Raw genomic sequence first — 7323 nt, forward strand, 5'->3', positions numbered from 1 at the left:
ATGTTTTGCTATTTGTAATAGTAAAAAGCTGGAAACCACCTACTGTCTGGTAATAAAGGAATCATTAAGGAAAGTCAAGAATATCCACTTGTTTGAACATTAAACAGCCACTAAAATGATATGTAATGCGCGTTTATCAGACACGGGAAAGGGCTCACATAGAAATGTCAAATGTTAAAGTTAGATTTCAAAATTATGGAAGTGGTATAACTATTAAACAACTGACAACAATGGGTATAGAAAAGAGGTAAAGCAGAAATACACTAAAATATTAATAGTATGTTAGCACCATGTCTGGTAATTGCTTTCTTTTATTTTATGGTATATTACTTCCAAAATGTTCTATAATTATAATATGTTCATTTTATGATGGGAAAGATGTCATTTAAGAAATCCAGGGGTTTTTTCTCTTGTAAAAAGAGAGCATTCTCTCTGAAGTGACCTTTAGATCTGTGGTGGTGGGTTTGTCTCTTATATGGTCTTACTAACAGTTTTTAATTTGTGTTTATTATTATTCCTTTTAAGTAACTGTCTTTGTTATAGGAAGCAAGGAATGCTTAGTATGGAGTATGAGCCAGAAATAGCTCCATCTTGGCCAGTTTTTATAGCTACCAGAAGCATTTTATTAAGTCGTCCTGCTTTTTTTTTTTTTTTTTTAATGTTTTAAAAACATTTGACTCCATTAGTGCAAAGAATTTTTACACTTAGAACTGGGACTGCTGTTTGGGACCTACAGGGACACCTGGAAAGTGGGGTGGCAGTGGTTAAACTCCCTGTGGGTGTCCAGAACTGGGTGCCACAAGTCTAGGGACAATAGGTGTGGGTTTAGGACCTTGGTTCAAATCACAGCTCTGCACCCTGTGGTGTGGCCTTGAGTGAGTTCTTAACCCTTTGTGTCCTCTCTGAATTCCAAGCCCATGTTTAAAACCACTACAAAATGCTGTAGCCATTAAACATGGCTGAGTACCTGATAGACTCCATGCTCTTTGGATACTATGATCTGGGACCATCCACTTGAAGACAGCTATCCCACAGCCAGCCTTGTCCCCCATACTCAACCTTCACCCCACTTTCCTTATTCCTTTTTTTTTTTTTTTGAAACAGAGTCTCACTCTGTCACTCTTGGTAGAGTGCAGGGTGTCATAGCTCACAGCAGCCTCAAACTTTTGGGCTTAAGTGATCCTCTTGCCTCAGCCTCCTGAGGAGCTATGACTAGGCCCCTGTCACAATGCCCAGCTAATTTTTTTCTAAAAAATACACGATGCTTCACAAATTTGCATGCTATCCTTGTGCAGGGGCCATGCTAATCTCCTCTGTCTTGTTCCAATTTAGTATGTGTGTTACTGAAGAGAGTACTCCCCGTGTTTTTATCTCAACAAACTTTGAGGCTTAGCCCACAAAAGTTGTGACACCACGTCTGAAAGCCTCAATCTGAGAGTCTCTGGTTGGGACTGGGCTTTCATGTAAACCTGCCTTCACCCTCTGGACAGATTGGGGTGAGGCTTGGGCTGCAGCCCAAAATGAGGTAGGCACACGGAGCGGCTGCAGAGACAGCATCCCATCCTCGCTCACTCCAGCACTATCTGGGCAATGAAAGAACAGAGAACTCAGTTATTTAATTAACCCACAGAGTCTCTGGAATGTAAACATTTTCTTTGTAAAGCCCTGAGACCTCTCTTGTTTCCGGCAGGCCTTTATTTCTGCCTCTCCTTCTGTTTCTCTGCTCTTGACCGCCCTGTGATACATTGCTGGATGACTTGTTTGCACAGAGGAACAGGCTTTATTCCCGTCCCCCGCCCCTAAAATTCTCAAGGCGATAGAAATTTTCTCCCTTATCAATTTTCCACGGAGTGGCCTTCTATTCCCTAATGGCGCTGGATGGTACACATGGCAGACACTGGCTGAAACAAAAGGAAAAACAAGAAGATAGAGACACACACAGGCAGCCTCCCTGCCTATTCCCAGTGTGTCCCACTGACAATGCTGTGTGGAAGGGAAATTGTTCTATCAGCCCCTGTGTTAGATTCATGACCCCACCACAACCTTGAATTGGCCTTTAGTTGTCGCTGATGGGAACTGAAGAACAGCGCCTGTCGACATGATTGCTACTCTCCAATGAATCAGAACATACAGGGCGAGGAGCAGCACATTAAAGTAGCAACAGAAATATATCACTGTACTTTTATATAGATGTATTGCTTTTGCCCAAGCATATAAATGATTGGGCCAGCCACTTATTTTTTTTTCAAGGACTATAAATTAAAAATAAGCTAAGGGTTTTAAAATTATGTTCTTTTTAAAAAATCAGGATAGCTATTTTAAGGCAAGAGTCAAATATTTAAAGATCATCTTATAGGGATATTTCAGCCACTGTCACTGGGAGGGAAACCAGCCCTTGCCACCTGCACTCAGGTTACTTAACACAGAGGCACTGATTTATCATGGGTCGTCATTTGCTAATTGATCATTGTTTTTTTTTTTCCTAAAGTAAATGTTTCCTATTTTTACATCTCTAGGTGCTTGTTGAAGAAAGTATAGTTCACAGATTTAAGTTGTGATTTAAACAGGCCGCGAGTGTATTCGGCAGCCTAGAGCAAGATGTTTTGAGAGTGAAGGTGTTCAGAGAAAGATCAGAGACAGGATCAGTGATTCTTAAATTTGGAGGTTATTGGACCCCATTGAGAATATGCTGAAGCTGATAAAACCTCTCTCCAGGAACACTCACGCATGCTTGTCCCCATCAGCAAAATTTTTCATTTCACTTCAAGGGCTCCCAGTGTCTCCGAAGCCCCCTCCCTGCATCTTAGATTAAGATCCTCTGCTTTTGAGGTTATCTTGCAAAACTATAAAGTCGTGACATCCTGAGATATGGTGATTAACTACAACGTGTGTCTAAAGAAACTAGCTACTAGGAATAGGTCAAGTACATCTAGATGTTTGCAAATGATTTGCTTTTTGAAATAGACACATTGGAAAAGGAGTCAAAGGTTTTGGTTGACTTCATCACTCTCTCTCAGTCAGCAGAGCCACCGAGACCTGCCTACCTCCCTGACATCATCTGTTACCACTTTTCTTCTTGTCCTACATGAGCGGTTCTTAACCTGTGGGTCGCAACCCACAGGAACTGTATTAAAGGGCTGCGGCATTAGGAAGGTTGAGAACCACTGTCCTAAAAGTTCCTGCTAAGTTATTTCCTGTCTTGGCATATTTGCAGAGCTGGGCAACATTCTAGGCACAGATGGAACAAGATCACAAGATCTATCTTTTGAGGACCTAATATACTGTGGAGGGAAACAGGCGAGTTTGACCATTTCAAATGGTATGAAGAAATTAACATTGAGTGATGATGAGTTACAAAGTGACCGCCTCATTTAGGAGATTGTAGCTGAGATTTCAGCTGACATTGGAGAAATGAGAAATAGCCCCAGGTCAAAAGAAAACATTTTCTGGCAAATCCAGTAGCAAGTGCAAAAGGCCTGAGTCTGGAAAGAACGTGGTGGGTTGGAAGGTGAGGAAGTAGGCTGTGTGGCACAGTACAGGTGTTCTCCGGGAGAAACTTAAATGATCCGTGCTGCTGCCCGGCTGGTTGATATGCTACGAGCAGTGATTACAAATTAAGTGTTTTATTCCCTGCAATAATTTTGACTTTCGGTCAAAGTTTAGGTACGCAAATTCAGGTAATTTAAGACCTAATTTGAGATGGGTTAATAGGAGGCCCAGAATATTGAGTAATTTCCCCAAGGTCACACAACTGGCTAGTAAGTTAGCTTAGAGACCAAAGAAAAGCCCTGATTTCTCTATGTTGGGAGTAGAATTCTAACACCACTCTGTCTTCCTGTTGTCTTCCTATGATTGAACAACGGTCACTTTATCTTAGAAACCAATCTGGTGCCTGGTTTCATGTGCAGTCATGGCCCAGAGACACACCATCATTACATGGTTTTCAGCCTCCACGAATTTCTGTTAAGCATCCACCCCAGGGTTTCTGATTTATTCAGTGATTGATGTGGCCAAAGGTGAACTAAAAGTCTCTCACTCCTGAAGGAAACCAGAATTACATCTCTGGGCCCAGTACTGAGATCTGTGAGGCCATTATAAGTTCTGGGTCCTCACCTGCCTGCAATGGGACAGACGGACTCCCAGTTTTGGATGTCTATGCCGGCAAAGATAGCAATGCCCCCCTAGGCTCACATAACAACTGGATTGACAGCAGTCTCAATTTTGACTAAGTGTGGGAATTCTTTGATCTCGTGGAATCACATGTTTTTAAAAAACTAGACAAAGAAATCTAGTGAGTGAAATATTTGGGGTAGCTTTAAACTAGCAAAGACTGAGCTAATTCTAGCCATCACTACATCTAATGAAGGCCGTATCAGAACTGAACTCTCTTCATTGAAAATATTCCAAGAAAGAGTGTGGCCCAGTCAATATTGAAATATCTTGTTAGTAAACATGCTTGGAAAAATGAATCTAGCCCATTCTGGATTCTGACAAAATCTAGGTTCCTAGTCCCCTCTTTCAGCAGCTGAAATCTACCTTATCTCCAGCAGAATTCTCTCTCTTTTTACACCGCTGGTGGGAATGTAAACAGGTCATTCTTTCAGGAGCGTAATTTGACTGGTGAGTATCAGGAAACTCTAAAACCAGGTAGTCTTTGACCCCACAATTATATTTCTAAGATTTGATCATAAGGAAATCAGAAATTCTTGCATGATCATATGGCAAGTTTTATACAGCAAGATAGTCACAGCAGCTTAGTGAAATATTGAGAATAATCTAGAGGAGACTGGAATCTCCCAAAATGTGTTCAACAAACATTGGTCTCATAATATTACACTCACACACACACACACAATTATGTAATCAAATAAGTTTGGGGCACACATAACATATCTTTCTTGTGAGAAATTACAAGGCACATTAGCAAGAATTTTCTCAGAAGAATTCCTGCAAAAAATGAAATCTACTATTTAACCATGTTTAACTTGGCATTTCTCCAAATTCCTTTGGTCAAAATATATTTCAAGAAATACCGGGTTAAATAAATTTATATATCTGTATTGCGGAATGCTTTGCTGCTATTAAAAACAACATTAAAGAATATTGATTCTTTGGGGTAAGTGCTGCTGATATATTGTTGAGTGGGGGGGGAAAGCAGGTTATATAACAATGAATATTTCATTAACCTAATTTTGGAAATAAAATGAATATGTGTGCAGTTATACCAAAATAAGAACAGATTTGGTCTCCTGGTGCTGGAATCGCTGATGGTTTTTTCTTTCAGCTTTTCTGAATTTTTCTAATTTTCTGAAATGAATAGTCATTAATCTTTATGAGAAAAAAATACTATAGTTTACTTTTAACTATTTTGAAATAAGCGTAGAATTCCAAAATACGGCGACAAACAGCAGTTTTCTTACACCCTTTACTCAGCTTCCCCTTGTATTAGCATCTTGGAAAATTATAGTACAGTTATTGAAATCAAAAATTAACATTTATGAGATACTCATTTGAATTTCCCACCAGTGTCGTCTTTCTGGTCCAGGGCCACACAGTGTATTAGCAATCATTTCTTCTTAGTCTCCTGGAGTTTCTCAGTCTTTCATTAACTTCAGTGATCCTGATACTTTTAAAGAATTCTGGCTACTTATTTGTGGAATGCTCCTCAATTTGAGTTTCTGTGCGTTCTCAGCTCTGATTCATGAGTTTTCCACATTTTGGCCAAAACATCATCAAAGGCACAGCGTGCCCTTCTCAGTGCCTCAGTGCAATGAGGAGTTGCGTGCTGTCAGTATACTGTATTACTGGTCTCATTAACTTTGATCACTTACTAAGTACCTCGTGGGAAGATATTCTGAAACTATGCAAGTATCCTGTTTCTCATCACACTTTCACCTGCTAATATCTGTATCTGTTGGGGATTCTTACCTGTAAAAGTCTTCCTAATAGTGATTCTATTTTTATCACTTTCCACATGTATTAATCAGAAACTAAAGAATACGTATTTAATTCTTCAAATATTTTTATGTTATTTATTTTATTTATGGGTTACAATGACTTTAACTATTTTTCTCCAACTATCCCTGATTTGGCTTTCAGAATCCCTTCTAGTTTATTCCTACATCCTCTGAACATGTCCCAGTTCTTTTTTAAACAGTTCTTTCCTTCCTGGCACACAAAATATTCCAGATCACCTTGTACTTTTCCCTTTCTCATTCAGACATTTCTCCAAGGAGTTCCTCCTTCTGTTGGAAAAAGTAGCATACGGGCTCCAAAGAGGTGTACTCTTTGCTACTTGGGTACCATTGTTGATTCTAGGCCTTCTGACTAGAGAAAGAAATATGCAAAACATACTCATACATTTCTACAGAAGTATCATTTTTGTATTTATATATTTTATTATATATTATAAATATTTTATATCTATTGTATATCTATAAATCTATCTGCATATCCATTATCTACCTGTCAGAGTTCTCCAGAGAAATGAGATCAATAGAAAAAATATATATGTCTAATTACATACATATTTTATACTCATACGTATAGAAATATGTATATTCTACATAAATACTTTTATGTTTATATATGTATAAAGAGATTTATTATAAGGAATTGGCTCATGCAATTGTGGAGGCTAAGAAGTTCCATAATTTCTCATCCACAAGCTGGAGGTCCAGGAAAGCCAGTAGTGTCCAGTCTGAATCCCAAGGCCTAAAAGCCAGGAAAACTGATGGAGAAGTTTTCAAACACAGGAGAAGACTAATGTCCTAGTCAGGTAGAGAGAGCTAATTCTGCTGCTGCCTTTTATCTATTCAGGGCTCCAAAAGACTAAGACCCATCCACAATGGGGAGAGCAATTTACTTCACTCAGTCTACTAATTCAATGTTAATCTGACCCAGAAACACTCTCACAAAAACACCCTAAATAATGATTAACCAAATATCTGGGTACCCTGTGGCCCAGTCAAATTGACACATAAAATTAACCATTTCTATCTATCTATCTATCTATCTATCTATCTATCTATCTATCTATCTGTCTATCTAATCTGTCTAAAACCATGACTTTATGCTCATACCTCTGATTCCCCAAGCCCTGTAGCATTCATTCTAGCCTTCTCCCTTTCCTTACTTGTAACCCCTTTCTCCAACAATGAGAGACCAGGCTTTCCTTATCCACAATATATTTGCTTATTTGTTCAATCCTGGAATATACACAGAGTTAGAATTGTTAGTCCCATACTTCTGGAAAATTTAATTTGCCAACTTGAATATAATATTTGTGTAAAATTCATTTTGTCTTTAGTGTAATAATATACA

The 7323-nt window shown here is 38.9% G+C and overlaps 1 non-coding gene across 1 annotated transcript; it reads right to left on the bottom strand.

Annotated features, from left to right (window-relative positions):
- Positions 1 to 1250: 1250 nt before the first annotated feature.
- LOC111724540 lies at positions 1251 to 1356 on the bottom strand. Its single transcript, XR_002772826.1, has one exon. It is a non-coding gene; the product is annotated as a U6 spliceosomal RNA (small nuclear RNA).
- Between the last annotated feature and the right edge of the window lie 5967 nt (positions 1357 to 7323).

This window comes from Otolemur garnettii, unplaced genomic scaffold (genome assembly GCF_000181295.1).
Source record: "Otolemur garnettii isolate 467f Iridium unplaced genomic scaffold, OtoGar3 scaffold00001, whole genome shotgun sequence".
Classification (NCBI taxonomy): Eukaryota; Metazoa; Chordata; class Mammalia; order Primates; family Galagidae; genus Otolemur; species Otolemur garnettii.